The following is a 15,559-nucleotide window of genomic DNA, read 5'->3' as shown; positions in this document are numbered from 1 at the left end:
TGGGACACAGCAAACTCGGCATGTTGGCAGAGACAATGAGGAACAACTAGCTTGCTTTTCTCCCCAGGACTGCATATATGGAGTCATTTCTGAGGAGAGACAGCTGCTGTAGTTTCAAGACTCTGAGCCAGTTTCAAACAAAGACGTTGCTCCCCTCCCACTCGCCGGTTAAGAGTGGACTCTTCCCTGTCTCGAAAAATCAAAAAAAAAAAAAAAAAAAAAAAAAAAAAAAAAAAAAAAAAAAAAAAAAAGAGTGGACTCTTCTTCCGGGTCTAGCCCCGCAGCCCCTCAGAACTCACTTCTGGGCTTTCTCTGTCTCGGGTGCTGTGCCACGTACTTTCTGTCTTAGCTCATTCGGTCCCCGCCAACATGATCTGCAGAGTTCAGCATTCTGCCGAAGATCGTACAGGACTGAAAGGAAGGAACCAGGATCCCAGAGCAGGCGTTGACCCTGGAGACTTCCAAGAGGTGGCAGGGATGGCAAGGGCTGGTGACGGGCTGGGGTCGGATAGGTCCGATGTGCCTAACAAGGGTGAGGCTTGACTCTTAGAGGGTGCTGGGTGAGTGGTACAGGCCCTGCTTCTAGGTCTGAGACCACACTTGAGGAAGAACAGCACACACGTGGGTCACTTAACTGCACAGACTCTTCTTCAGTGACTTGTCTGTCCACAGTCTTTGTCATTAGTTTTTCTACCGGGGGTTTTACTCTCTGTCTCAAAGATTTGTTAATTGTCTATTCCTCAAAATAAAGGAGATGGTTTGGTCTGTATGGCTTATTTCTTCAGCAAATCTTAAAAATATTTATTGTATGAGCGTGCACACATGCTTATGCCAAGGTGCAGGTATGGAGGTCAAAGGGACAAAATGTGAGACCAATCCCTCCTTAATAAAGCTGGACCTGCAGCCATCACTGCTTCTCCTCATGACTGGTAGGCCTGGAGCTCACCACGTAGACCAGGTTGGCCTCTAAGTCACAGACATCCGCTCGCCTCTGGCTCCAGAGTGCCGGGGTTAAAGGTGTATGCCACTGCGGTCAGCTTCTGATTTGTTTGTTTGAGACAGGGTCTCTATACACAGCCCTGGCTGTCCTAGAACTCACTATGTAGAGAAGGCTGCTGTTGCTGATGGTGGTTTTTTTAACTCCTTTGCTCTTTGGACGGCTTATCACCCAGCTCTCAAATAAACAATACACACAGAGCTTCATTATTTCTTATGTATGCCTTAGTTTGGCTTATTTCTAACCAGCTTTTATTAAATTATCCTATTTTTTGCCTCTGGGCTTTTTTTTTTTGGTTTATCGAGACAGGGTCTCTCTGCAGCTTTTTTTTTTTTTTTTTTTTTTTTTTTTTTTTTTTTTTTTTTTTTTTTTTTAAGAGCCTGTCCTGGAACTAGCTCTTGTAGACCAGGCTGGCCTCGAACTCACAGAGATCCGCCTGCCTCTGCCTCCCGAGTGCTGGGATTAAAGGCGTGCGCCATCACCGCCCGGCTGCCTCTGGGCTTTTATCTGTCTCTATTCTTTATACCTTTCTTTCCTTCTTGCTCCATGGCTTGCTGTGTGGCTGGGTGACTGGCCTCTGATGTCCTCTTCTCCTTTCTCTTCCTCTCCTCCCAGATTTATCCTTCTATTTATTTTCTCTGCCTGGATGTCCCCACCCCCATCCTTTCTCCTGCCTTTCTATTGGCCGTTCATCTCTTTATTAGACCATCAGGTGTTTTAGACAGGCAAAGAATCGCAGCTTCACAGAGTTAAACAAATGCAAATAAAAGAATGCAGCACATCTTTGCATCATTAAAACAAATGTTCCATGGCATAAACAAATGTAACATGTCTTAAAATAATATTCTACAGCAGGCTGTCCTCCAACACACAGAAATCTGCCTCCCTCTGTCTCCGGAGTGCTGGGATTAAAGGTGACTGCCACCATACACAACCCTGAGTTTTTTTTTTTAAGACAGTGTTTTTGTGTATGACTTGGGGACTCTTGTAAAGAAATAAAGACTCAAAGAAATAGTTCACTGCTCATTACTGTCCATTGTAATCATGAAACTTATGATACAATATACCATAATATCAAATGTTAAAATCCTGAAAGATCAAATTCTGTAAAAAATCTAGAGTCCTCCAAATCTAATCACAATCATGAAAGATTAAAATCCCATATGTTGAAACTGTAAAAGCCCAAATTCTGAAAACCCCAGCTATTTTGTGCATGTGTCTGTCTGTTCTCTCTGTCTCTGTGTGTGTTTCTCTGTGTATATGCATGTCTCTCTGTGTCTATCTGTTTCTGTTCATGTGTGTACATGTCTCTGTGTGTGTTTATGTGTGTGTCTCTATGTGTGTATGCAGTGTATCATCTCTGTCTCTTCCTTCTTCCCTTCCTTCCTCCATTCTCCCCCTATTCCCCCCTCTTTCTTTTTGGCTATTCAAGACAGGATTTCTCTCTGTACCCTGGCTGTCCTGGAACTCACTCTGTAGACCAGGTTGGACTCAAATTTAGAGATCTGCCTACCTCTGCCTCCTGAGTGCTGGGATTAAAGGTGTACACAATGACTACCCAGATTTTTTTTTTTAAGACAGGGCCTCTCAATATAGTCCTGGCTGTCCTGGAACTCACTTTATAGACCAAGCTGGCCTTGAATTCACAGAGATCCACCTGTCTCTGCCTCCCAAGTGCTGGGATTAAAGGCGTGTGTCACCACTGCCCAGCCTCTGTCTCTGTCTCTGTTTCTCTCTCTGCCTCTCTCTGTGTGTAGGGGCTGTATAAAGAGAAGAAAGCCAAATTCCGGAGAAGGATTAACTACACAATTCAACAATAATAAAAATGTTTAGTTCAAAATGTCACTTGTCTATGTCCCTAGTTGGTAAAACCCTAGGAGCTGTTAATGCATTCAGCTTGAATGAACTGTTAAGAAGGCAGGGAAAACACTGGCAGATGTTGAGGCTTGTAGTGGCCGAGGGAACAGACAGCAACATTGCTCTTCCACAGCTGTGTGGGTTGCATCAAATCTGTGGTTTTACATGTGTGCATCTTGAAGAAGTTTCTATACACAGTGACCACAGACAAGATGGGAGACCCAGGATCATCAGATCATAGAAGAATTTCATGAGTGGAAATGATGCTATCGTGTTCTCTACAGACGCCAATCCCCTAAAACAAAAGAGCAGCTATATTGACTTTAAGTTTAAAATATCTTTGAGATTATGAGTTTGGTCAGCTCTCAATAGATTCCCTCTATGTGAGCTATAATCGATCACTAAAAGCACACTTTTGTATTTTTAAAAATCATTCTTGGTTTTATTTTTTCAAAAGATTGCATTTCTTTGGCCCTCTCTGGCTCCCCTCCCCCGTTTTTTCCATTTATATGATTTCGTTAGCTGTTTAAAAAGTGTTTTTTCCATACTACACATCTCATCCTTGTGTTATTTCCTATGCTTAAAGTTACTTCGACGTGTGAAGGCTAGGAGAGAATTGTAATTCTTGTTATACATTTTGCAAATTTGACTTCAGGCAAGTGAATTATCACAGTGTGTTGACTTTGTGTGAAAGCATTATGCAGAAATAATTAACGAAAAATGTTGAAATATCCTAAAAACAAAAAAAAAAAAAAACCAAATCCAGAACGATGTCCTTTTTCTACATTTGTGGACAAAATTTCTCAAGGTCTCAGCTCTCTGGTAAATTGTGATTCTAATGGTGTTTTTTGGTGATGTATTCAAAATGCTTAGGCTGTCTGTTACCATATCTCAAGTGACTACAGGCACAAAGTTGGATGCACACAATACCCAGCATAGTGGTGTATGTGTATCCAGCCTCGTGACACACACACCATACCCAGCATTGTGGTGTGTGTATATCCAGCCTCTTGACACACACACCATACCCAACGTAGTGGTGTGTGTGTATCCAGCCTCGTGATACACACACACACCATACCCAGCATAGTGGTGTGTGTATGTCCAGCCTCGCGACACACACACACAATACCCAGTATAGTGGTGTGTGTGTATCCAGCCTTGTGACACACACACACAATACCCAGCATAATGGTGTGTGTGTATCCAGCCTCTCAACACATACACCATACCCAGCATGGTGGCATGTGTGTATATCTAGCCACGTGACACACACACAATATCCAGCATGGTGGTGTGTGTGTGTGTATCCAGCCTCTTGACACACACAAGCTCCTCTGTGAATATGGTTCACCTGCTCAGAGCTGTATACTCACCCAACTGTTGTTAGTATATCTCAGTGTTCGTGGTTGCTAAGATACGTGTTATTATGGTTGCCTATGAAGTGTTCTGTTATAGTTTTGTTTCTCAAACAAATTCCTTTTTAATCTGGACTGGAGCAATGGCTCAGTGGTTAAGAGCACTTGCTGCTCTTCTAGAGGATGACTTTGCCTCTCAGCACCCATGTCACAGGGCTCACAACCATCTATCACTCCAGCTCCAGGGGATCTAATGTCCAGGGGCCTCCGAGGGAACCTGTACTCATACACCTCACATGCAGACACACACACCTGTACATAGTTAAAAATAATGCAACTGATAAAATCTTTAAAATAAAATAAAATGTAGGCCTGGGTATGTAGCCTGGTGGTAAACAGTACAAAAGCTAAGATAAAAATATAAAAGATATTTTTGTTTTTTAAAATTTATTTATTACACATACAATGTTCCTCCTGCATATATACCTCCATGCCAGAAGAGGGCACCAGATCTCATTACAGATGGTTGTGAGCCACCATGTGGTTGCTGGGAATTGAACGCATGACCTCTGGAAGAGCAGCCAGTGCTCTTAACCTCTGAACCATCTCTCCAGCCCCTGTAAAAGGTATTTTTAAAAAATTAATTTTAATATTAAAATTTAAATATGTAATTAAAATTTTTAATTAAAAATATTATGCTTGTTTAGGTGCATGGGCATGCACATTTCATGACGAAGGGGGTGGCAGCCAGAAGCCCACTTTGCAGAGTCCGTTCCCTCCACCTGTCCCAAGGATGGAATTCGGCTCACAAGCCTGGCTTAGCACTTTCAGCCACTGAGCCATCTCACCAAGCCCGAGTGATGGTTTAAAGAACTATGAGCCTGGGGAAGAGCACACCAATTGATTAGCCAATACCAAATGGCCAGCCCTGAAGACATACATGCATACATACCATTTTATAGACTGAGCAAGTTGTATTCATGCATTTAGGAATATGTAACAACAATTAAAGAAACGAAGGCCATGAATTTGAAAGAATGGGGGTGTTACATGGGAAGGATTGGAGGAAAGAAAGGCAAGGGGGAAATGGTATAATTGTATTCTAAGATAAAATTTAAAAATTATTAAAAACAAAACAAAGTCCTTGTCGCCCAGTGGTAGAAGGCTTACCTAATATATATAAAGTTGAGTTCAATCTTTACAATTGTAAAATACAAAACAAAACAAAAACTATTTTATTTCTTTCCCCGCCCCCCTAGAACTTTAGTTTTGGGATTTTTTTTTTTTTTTTTTTTTTTTTTTTACTGTTCAGGATCTTGGACTTGAAAACTTTTGTTCTTTTGCATTTTCTTCTTCTTCTTCTTCTTCTTCTTCTTCTTCTTCTTCTTCTTCTTCTTCTTCTTCTTCTTCTTCTTCTTCTCTTCCTCCTCCTCTTCCTCCTCCTCCTCCTTCTCCTTCTTTTTTTGGAGACAAGTTTTCTCTGTTACATAACTCTGGTAGAACTTGAACTCATTAAGTAAACCAGGCTGACCTTGAACTAACAGAGACCCACCTGCCTTTGGAGAACTGGGATTAGAGGAATGTGCCACCATGCCCAGCTTGCTTACAATTTCGGCCTTTGAGACTGCTGTTTTGGGGACAGTGTCTTTGTGTATTGTGGACCAAGCCATAATTTCTACACTGTATTGATAAAGAATAATTAGTTAAGGCAGCAACTACACCGTGTGTGGAGGCTGGAAAGATCGGCTTGCCTGGCCAAGGTCGTAGAATTCTTTTGCTTTTGACTTCTCATCTTTGCGGGTGAGGATGGGCCATCTTCCCAGAATAGGGAGAGCTTTGATAGGAGGGTCTCACCTTTTGCTCCCAATAAAAAGCACACAAAGTTCAAAGTGACCTTTTGGTACCTGCTGTTCTTTGAATATCATTGGCTCATATGGTCAAAATGCCAGAAGAGAATATTTTAATCTCTTTGGGAGAGAGAGAAAAAAAGGAGAGAGGGAGGGAGGAAAAGAGAGAGAGAGAGAGAGAGAGAGAGAGAGAGAGAGAGAGAGAGAGAGAGAGAGAGAGAGGATGGATTAAGTAGTGGTCTGATTTGGCAGATCCAGAGAGGAAGAAAAGCAGACGGGATGAGATTTAATATCACTAAAAATAAGATAATACCCCTGAGCAGAAGTGATGACCTTAAAACACACGAAAGGGAAGGACGCTATTTAGAAGCTAAAGTGCAAGGAAGAGCAAGGGAGCAATGGTACTTACTTCCTCCCTGAAGCTCTGAGCCTCTCCCATGGCTGCTACAAAGAAGACTGCTGTTGTCTGGGACTGTGTATGGAAAGGGTCCCTTGGAAAGTAGAAATGGCATGGCCCGTGCCTGGCAGTGATGTTTGCTCTGAAATGCTACTGCCGCCTTGCAGAACGGAGGGCTGTAATAAAAAGGACGTAAAAAAAAAAAACAATGCTAAACATCGCAAACAGAATATTGGAATGCTGCCTCGGTGACTGGTTAGAGCAGCAACCACTCAATGAGACTGCATTGTCGTTTGGAGGAGTCACACCCAATGGGGCTCGTTTTTCTACATCAGGGTTTAACGTTGACCCTGGTTTGATATGGTTCATGCTGATGTATTGGGGCCGCCTGCTATCTATAGGGAGATGTTCTAAGTCCTTCTGTGCATATGTGAAACCACAGCAATATCAAGCCATAAATCCATAGTTTCCTATAATACATATCTGTGATAAAGTCAAATGTGTAAACTAGATTCAATGAGAGATTAGCCACAATGATATATACTGTATAGTGTGGGTAAAGTTATGTGACATACTGCAGTAAAGATATGATAGTGAACTTACATGTGGCCTCTCACAATACCTGATTGTTCACCCTTCTTATGGTGGCAAGAGAGGATAAAATGCTTATGTGATGAGATGAAGGGAAACGACTCATGGAGACATGCGTAGGAACATACCTGAACCTTATCCCTGGGACACTGAAACAGTCTGCTGAGTGACAGCCGGAAAGTGACTAAGGAGGAGGTAGCATATACAGTGCGGATACACTGGATGAAGAGGTGACTTCTGCTCTGGACAGAACACTGCAGGACAAGCTCAGTAAACAAAATAAGAGCTTAGATGGACAAGACAATGAATTAACTCAGTCTTCAATATAAGGAAACTTTTATTCGTCTTTTTTTTCTTGCAAAAAAATAATTTAGCTTAATGCTATATTTCAACACTCTTTACAAAAAGGGAGAAGTCTGCAAGAGTGGGGTTGTGGGAGTCTGAGCAGAACAAGACATTAGCTCAGAGACAGGGAACTTGTTCTTCCACAGATTTTACCACCAGAAAGTGAGTTCTGTATGGCATCTCAAGCAAAGGACAACTCGCCAAAATAACAAAATGAAAACTCACTGTGAGGCTTCTATACATGAGACTTAATCCTAAGAGACATATCAGAGCCTGTTGGACCTGCCTTCCACAGGCCCTGGATTCTGAATTCCCACCTAGGATTCTGGCTTCAGTTATTAAACTTTTCTGTTCATTAGGTACCCTCCTCTTTCTCTTCTTCCAGCTTCTCTGCTGAGATTTTCTTCTCTGCCTCCTCTCCGCTATCAGGCATGAGTCTGAGGGTCTCGTTGCTGGCGCCACAGACTGCCGTGAGTGGGGTTATTTCTTTAAGAAGAGGCCAGAGGACGGAAGGTGTGGAAGCCAGCTCCGATGGTATTGGTTAAGCCACAGTACAGCCATGTTGCTAAAGCCAGCCATATCCGCTTTTGTATTTTGTTCAGTCTGAATGGGGGAAAACCTCCCACCTTTTGGTCAAAGCAGCTTGAATGAGTTTTCTGTCTCTTGTCACTGCAAAACTATGACATCATGTGACAAAGCATCTTATGGTAATGGGAAGACTCACGTAAGGGCCACATGTTTAAGAACACAAAGTAATTAAATTTTAATTTAGATTAGAAGAAGCTATTATGGAGTATCCTGGGAAGGGGGCATCAACTAATAATTTCTATTATCTATTGACCATTGACATATTAGCTTTGGGATTTCTATTCATCATTTCTTACCTTTTGAGGTGCACATAGTAAATATCTACATTTAAAATGGAGGAAGTTAAAAAAAGTAAAGATGCAGAGGTTGACGCACAGAGAGATCAAGGCCCTCGTCTAAGGCCTTACCGCAGGTAGGACCCGCATTGAGACATCTCCCCTCTATATCACCAGCTCACTTGGGCATCTCCAAGATCCCATTTCATGAGCCTTCTCAGCTCCTCATTTCTTCCACTGCAGACCGCAGTGTGCTCAGATTGCAATCTGCCAGCTTCCTCCTGCCCAGAAACTGACATGGAAGATCCCAAGTCGTTCTGCATCAACGTTGACTTTTTTCTTCTTGAAACTGGCTTAATCTTCTTGGTGAGTGAATGAAAACTTGGCTCGCATCCCCTCAGGGAGCCCTCAAGTTCTCCTCAGCCTTCCTTGGAGCCAGTTGAGACTTCCCGAGGTCGCTGTTCAGGTCTGGGAAAGCATAGCTCTGAATGGGCTCAATCTTCGTTTCTCCAAACGCCTTGCAAAGGGACACCAACTCACCCACACTCGGTCACTGCTGGGTGTATTCTCTTTTCTCCTGCTTCTACCCCTTGGCCAGTCATAGCTTATTCCATCTCCCTGCACCCTCTTCCCCATTTTCAGGCTGTCCTTCACTGGCTTCTGGATGGCAGCCTACAGGACTACAGGAACTGCGGCATGATTCAGTCCATCTGGGGATGCCTCAGGCAGGCAATGTTGGGAACTATTCAAGCCCATCCAAATCCTTTTCATTCTTCATGGTTCCTCTTTCTTTCTTTCTTTCTTTCTTTCTTTCTTTCTTTCTTTCTTTCTTTCTTTCTTTCTTCTTTCCTTCCGTCCTTCCTTCCTTCCTTCCTTCCTTTCTTTCTTCTTCTTTCCTTCCGTCTTTCCTTCCTTCCTTCCTTCCTTTCTTTCTTTCTCTTCCTCTTCTCCTCCTTCCGTTGTTTTATTTTGTTTTTCAAGACAGGGTTTCTCTGTATGGCCCTGGTTGTCCTGGAATTCCCTCTATAGACTAGGCTGGCCTTGAATTTCCATCTGCCTCTGCCTCCAGAGTGCTGGGATTAAGGGTGCGCACCTTAATCCTGGAGAATGATTGGGATGTTGTGATCACTGAGTTGAAAACATGTGCCAAATAACATGCTAAACTTACAATATTGCTTAAATCCTTCCACAAATGGTTAATTTAATGAGACCCGTGAACGGCCTGATTCTTTTGTATTTGGCAAAACAGACCACTAACACTTAAACCTTAATGCCAGGGATTCTGGGGCTTCCGGATTATTTGCATTAACACGGCTCTTGTTTTCTCCACACATCACCCACCCTCCAAAAAAGGATTCCCCGCAGGAGAGGAGGGTCTTGGAGGGAGGAATCCTGGAGGCTCTGAGGACTTTTATAGCTTTTCTCCTGTCAGCTATCAACTGGATTTTATTGGCATTCTGAGTGAGAAAGAACATTTTGGGCTGTGAAGGGCTGACTGGCACTCTGTCAGGCATTAGCATTCCAGTGCGCCACCCAATAAATGCTAGTTTGGTAACAGCCAAGAGCAAACAGCAAATGCACTCCAACATTTTCAAACCCTCCTCGGAGGGCGGTTGCTGTTCCTGGTTGGAAACTTCTAATTATGCTAAGGGAACAGGGAGTGTCTGGGGGCAGGGTGTGTGTCGGGTGGAGGGGGAGTGGGGTGGGGTGCCGGTTGTAGATGCGCATGCTCTCTCCTCCAAAGCAATGCTGGGCTCCTGAGTTGTGAGCTACAAGCTTCTAGCAAAATGCTGAGGCTAAAGAAGAACTCCATAAACATTTGCTAATTAACTGTCATGTCTCGCTCACCGAGGCTAGAGATTTTATATCCTCTACCTTGTGAAAAGCCGGAGGTGTGCCCAATCCAAGGCCGTGATACCTCTACGCACTCAAAAAGCATTCATCGCTGTTGACGAAAGGGCAAACAACTTCCCGTCAGATCCAAACAACCAACAATGGCTACAGCTACCTCCTCTTGGCTCTTTGCCTCTGTTGCCTTTGGAGAGACGGATTCGTTCAGTGTTGGGGTTAATTGCTTGTCCTACTATCTCCGGCGCTGGGGCCTGTTCAGGTCATTGAACAGTTGTGGGGGCGGCTGAGAGGTTCCCTTGGGCTTCTGCTAGGGACTCAGGCTGCTGGCAGCATAGTGAGACTTTTAAGGAATGGAAAACTTCGTGAGTAAGCTGAGGAGAGAGGAACAAGGGCAGGTCAGGCCAGGCCCCAGAATCGGGCACCCCAGAGTCAGGGAGGCTATGAGGTGAAGCAGATGAAGTGGATGTGGCAAGGGGGGCGGGGGCGGGGACGGGGGCGGGGGCGGATTCTGAGCTAGCAACGAGGTGGGGACAGTGTGGCACGTCCCTTTTCAGGATCCTTTTCAAGGTCCTTGGAGTTCTTGTTACTCCTGAAAATGTGGACAACGTAGGACCCAGTCATGACAAGCTGAATAGAAGCCTGAGTCTCAGTAGTTTACCCTGGTTCGGAGAAAGACAAACTGAGATTACCCAGGCACCACCCGGGAACAGACCATCCATAGGAAATTCCTAACGTTCCAACCATTGTAGACAGGATCACCTGCCAGCACACACCCATCGCTTTTCACCAGGACACCCTTACACAAATGTCAGTCAATCTGGTGTCCTGAACCTTGGAAATCCCTCACCCCCACCTTTGCTACTACAAAAACCCAACCCTAACTGAGCTCGGGGCTCTCTGACCACTCCATTTGTTCCCCGCCAGTGTGAATGGTGATTGATCCCCTTTTTAATTAGCCAGGGGTGTTAGATCACAAATTGCAAGTTGTATTTTCTTCTTCCTTCCAAGGTGCACAGGATTTGGATCAATAAATTTTGGAGAACAGGATTTGGATCAATAAGTTTTGGCAGCGCCTCTTTCGGGGAGTGACGAAGGACCCAAGAGGAAGTCTCCGACTGATTTGGATGACTTTGCTGGAGGTCACTTTTCGGGACCTGTCAAAGGCAGCCACAGAGCAGTGAAAGGCCAACTGATCTGGGTGATGCCCCTGGGCACCTTCGTATGCGAGGGTGTGCAACAGGCCAGTTCTTGCAGAAAGATGTGCCAAGGTGAGCGTGACACCATACAGGTAGGACACGGGTGTCCACTGCAGAGGGCTGTCTCTCTCCTCTTACCCCTGAAGTCAGAAGGAGGTCCTCTGAGTTTATTCTGAATGTCATCCAGGTGTATGCAAAGAAACCAGCAGGTTCACTTGAGTGCTTGTAGGAAAAGGAGTCGGCAGACTCTCTTTAAGTGGGAATTTCTGCCTGGATCGCCGGCATCGTTCAGTCTACACTGGGTGAGCATAGGGATTAGTACCAGCACTGTAGCCTGGTTGGGGATGCTCTGGGAAGTACAAGCTTCCTATCCCTCCCTAGGTCATTGGACCCTTCTGAGTGCTGGCAGGATGGAGACAAGCAGATCCCTTGGGCATGCTTGTTGTTACGGTAAAAATAAAACGGTGCTGTTCTCCGAGTGGTCCCGAGACCACGGCAGGCCACGAAGGCAGCCAGTCCCAGGCAGGGAGCAGCTACCTCTTTGGGAGAGAGACAGAAAGGGAGAGGGCTCAGCCTGGAAGCAGAAGGAAGATCTGCCTGCCTCAGAGGTGGATGGGGGAGTGGGCGGGGCTTGTCTCTTAAAGGGACAGGACAGACCATTACACTTGCCCCTTAGCCAATTGTTTAGCTCCATTTGTGTGGTAAGGCAATACTGAGTATTGAACCCAGGGCCTCAGGTATTGTAGGTTGTTAAGTTGGGAGCATAGCCCCCAGCCCCTTGCATCCATCCCAGCCCCCAGGCCTGGGAATTGTGTTGGTCTGGACTCCAAATCCCAGCATGCCAGGTGCCACCCCCCCCCCCCAGGGTATTTAAGTGAGCTCCCAAAGGAGAAACATGTGGTTCCCTGTAACATGAGGGGGCCTGCTTGTTGGGGTTTCTGTCCCACCCGGTACCCCACAGCTGGCAAGCCCCAAAGAAATAACACAGAGATCTCTATAAGTTATAAAGCTGATTGGCCCATTAGCTCTAGCCTCTCACTGGCTAACTCTCACACCTTGATTAACCTGTTTTTCTGATCTATTTTAGCCATGTGGCTCAGTACCTTTTTCAGTGGGGCAGATCACATCCTGCTGCTTTGGTGATCTGGGCAGGAGTGGGAGGAATCAACTTCCTCCTTCCCAGAATTCTCCTGTTCTCCTTGCATCACTTCTACTTCCTGTTTGGTTTTCCCGCCTATACTTCCTGCCTGGCCAATCAGCGTTTCTTTAAAACATGATTGACAGAATACAGACAATTCTCCCACACCAGTTCCCCTCCCCCCACGCCACGTTCACAGCCTCCTGGTTCCCCAATCGGGGCCACCCTAGAGCGCAGGAATCCCATTAAACCTGGGTATTTCTTAATTTGGCTTGTTGTGATTTGGCTTGATTGGGATTTTTGCGTTGGCAGAGAGCTCCCGTTAGGAAAAATTCCTAACACAGGCAAGCATTTGTTATTGATCTACACCCTGACCCTAGAACATTGAACTCTGAGTGTGCTAATAATAGAGTTGAAACAAGTATGGATAGCAAAACAAAATAAAAACGACTTCAATATTATAACTCAAGAGTTTACCTTTTTTTTCTCCCATTCGTCCCAACCCCTAAAATAAGTACAGGAACTGTGTTTACTCTTGGCTGAATCCTTAGTGTTTATCACAGTATCTGAAGGTGATCTCGCAGGCCCCAACATGACAAACGTGGCTCTGGCAGGTCTTGCCCTCCCCAACCCCTTTTCCTTGTTAAACCTTTAGATTACATTCTTAAAGCTAGCTACCAAGGTCTACTCCCTTATTTGGCCACTTCCTCCTCCTGAGGCTGATCACCAAGGTCCAGCTCTCAAAGTATTGAAGTTCAGCAATCAAAAGCCCCCTTTGGCTCAGCTAACTAACATGCCCAATCAAAACAAACCAACTCATCCTAACATGGAGTGTCCCCTTTCCCTTTATAAACTGCCTTTGCCTGTTGTCCACAACTGCTCCTCTCTATCCAGAGGCAGCCGTTGCCCCTCTCCCTTGTTCCTTTCCCCTCTCTCTTATCCCCCATCTCTTGTCTTTGTCCATTATCCATGCCCTTTGTCCCTCTGGGACAAATACGTTTCCTTTGTGCTGAGAACTCGGTCTTGGTGTGTCCTGTGCTGACGCTGGTCCCCCAGTACCTAGCACTAAATTTTTTTAAAATATTTATTTATTATGTATACAGTTAGCCAGAAGAGGGCACCAGACCTCATTACAGATGGTTGTGAGCCACCATGTGGTTGCTGGGAATTGAACTCAGGACCTTTGGAAGAGCAGGCAATGCTCTTAACCACTGAGCCATCTCTCCAGCCCCCCCAGCACTAAATTGTAAATATTTAAGGATAGCTCATGTGTTGGCTATAGGATGAGCTTGGAAGGGCAGAGGCAGAGCTGTTTAGGTTCAAGACCAACCTGGTGTATAATAAGTTCCAGGTGTATAGTGTTACTAGTGACATAGTAAGACCTTGTCACACCAAACAAAACAAAACAGAAAAGCTGGCATAGTTGGGCACCCTTAGAATCCTAGTACTCAGGAGAGCAGAGCCTCAGGGTGCCAACCTGGTCCACACAGTGATGAGTTCTAGGCCAGTGAGGACCACAGAGCAATATCCTGTCTCAAAAAGCCAAACCAAACAAGATGGGTGGCGGTGGCGCACGCCTTTAATCCCAGCACTCGGGAGGCAGAGGCAGGCGGATCTCTGTGAGTTCGAGACCAGCCTGGTCTACAAGAGCTAGTTCCAGGACAGGCTCCAAAGCCACAGAGAAACCCTGTCTCGAAAAAACCAAAAAAAAAAAAAAAAAAAAAAAAAAAAAGATAGCTTACAAACAAGATAGCAACAACAACGAAACCATTGATGATTAGCTGAGTGACTGACCAACTCAAAGAACAACACTTTGAACCTCATGAACATGCATATTTGCCTTTAAAAGGGTAGGCATTTCATGTGGCATTGGGTGCCCAGAGCCTGTTTTCCTGGGGTTCTTTAGAACAGCAGCAACGCCATCTTAACATTATTTATTATCCCTGGGTGTGTGCAGGTGTGCATTTGTGCCACAGAATGCATTTGGAGGCCAGGGGACAAGTTGCCCGAGTCAGTTCTCTCCTCTGTATGACTTTGGGGTGTGGTGGGGTGTGGTGGGGTGTCGGACTCAAGCCGCGAGGCTCATGGGTCAAGCGCTCTCAGCTGCGAGCTTTCCTGCTCTCCTTACGGGATTCCCTCCAGCGTCATTCAAGCCACTTCTGTGTAGTGGCGGAAAGAGTGCGGAAGATTCCAAGGAACTTTTGACAGGGCAGAATGACTTCCTGTTGACTTTTCCGTGGTGATATTCGTCAGCGGTTTCCCTGGGGAGCAGACTATGCCCTTTGGTCTTTGTCTCCCGTTCTGCTGGTGAAGTACCAGGCAAACTGAGTACTATCGAATGGGGGTTTCTAGATCATGGTCCACAGATCCTTCTTTCCCAACGAAGGTTCTTGAGGCTTTCTGCTCTGACTTGTTAAAAGCATGAATGAACGCCAAGTGTGGTGGCTCAAGCCCGTAATCCCAGCACTAGGGAGGCAAAGGCAAAGGACAGAGTTCTATGGCAACTTGAGCTAAGGCGTGAGACCTCTGGGGGAGGGGTGGGGGAAAACTGGTACAGCACGGAATACTTTCAATCAATTGTCTTTTAAGTGACCATCTGACTTATTTTAAATCCTTAATGAGTGTATATTTATGCCTCCAGGAATCATGGCCAGGTTTGAAATACATTGTAATACATTTCCAAAGGACTTATCTGTAGGAGCATTTACTGGAGCCCCCACCTGAGCTAGTTTTCTGTTGTTCACAACACACCAGCAGGCCGGGACCAGCAGAGATGTGTTTGTTGCGGATGATCTTGCCAGAAAGTCTCCATGCTTGGGTGGAGACTGGAGACCAGGTGTGGCAACTGGGCAGAGCTGTGCAGTCCCCAGAGAAAGAAGAAGCTAAGTTCAAAGATTCTGGGTGTCGGGAAGCATGGTGGGGGCTTTTACTCCAGCCTGTGTCCTACACAGTCTCTTCATGTATGTTTTCAAAGACAGAAAAAAGATTCGGAGTAAAAAAAATCCAAAATCCGTATTGTAATACTTGTGATGAAATACTTGGGCTGAAGCCATAATACAAAATATGCCTCCCTTCGGCAGAGGTTATTACTCCGTTTGGAACCATGAGAACTCAGGTGA

The 15,559-nt window shown here is 45.2% G+C and overlaps 1 long non-coding RNA gene across 2 annotated transcripts; it reads right to left on the bottom strand.

Moving 5' to 3' along the window:
- Window positions 1-4,772: 4,772 nt before the first annotated feature.
- On the bottom strand, window positions 4,773-12,452 carry LOC119813686. 2 transcript variants are annotated; one of them, XR_005285208.1, is made up of 4 exons: window positions 12,406-12,449; window positions 10,131-10,477; window positions 6,469-6,632; window positions 4,773-4,829 (listed from the first exon to the last, which is right to left on the bottom strand). It is a non-coding gene; the product is annotated as an uncharacterized LOC119813686 (long non-coding RNA). The 2 variants fall into 2 exon arrangements; XR_005285207.1 differs by lacking the exon at window positions 10,131-10,477 and having other exon boundaries at window positions 12,406-12,452.
- Between the last annotated feature and the right edge of the window lie 3,107 nt (window positions 12,453-15,559).

The sequence above is a fragment of the Arvicola amphibius genome, chromosome 4, assembly GCF_903992535.2.
Source record: "Arvicola amphibius chromosome 4, mArvAmp1.2, whole genome shotgun sequence".
Classification (NCBI taxonomy): domain Eukaryota; kingdom Metazoa; phylum Chordata; class Mammalia; order Rodentia; family Cricetidae; genus Arvicola; species Arvicola amphibius.
This window is presented reverse-complemented; position numbering and strand designations above follow the sequence as displayed.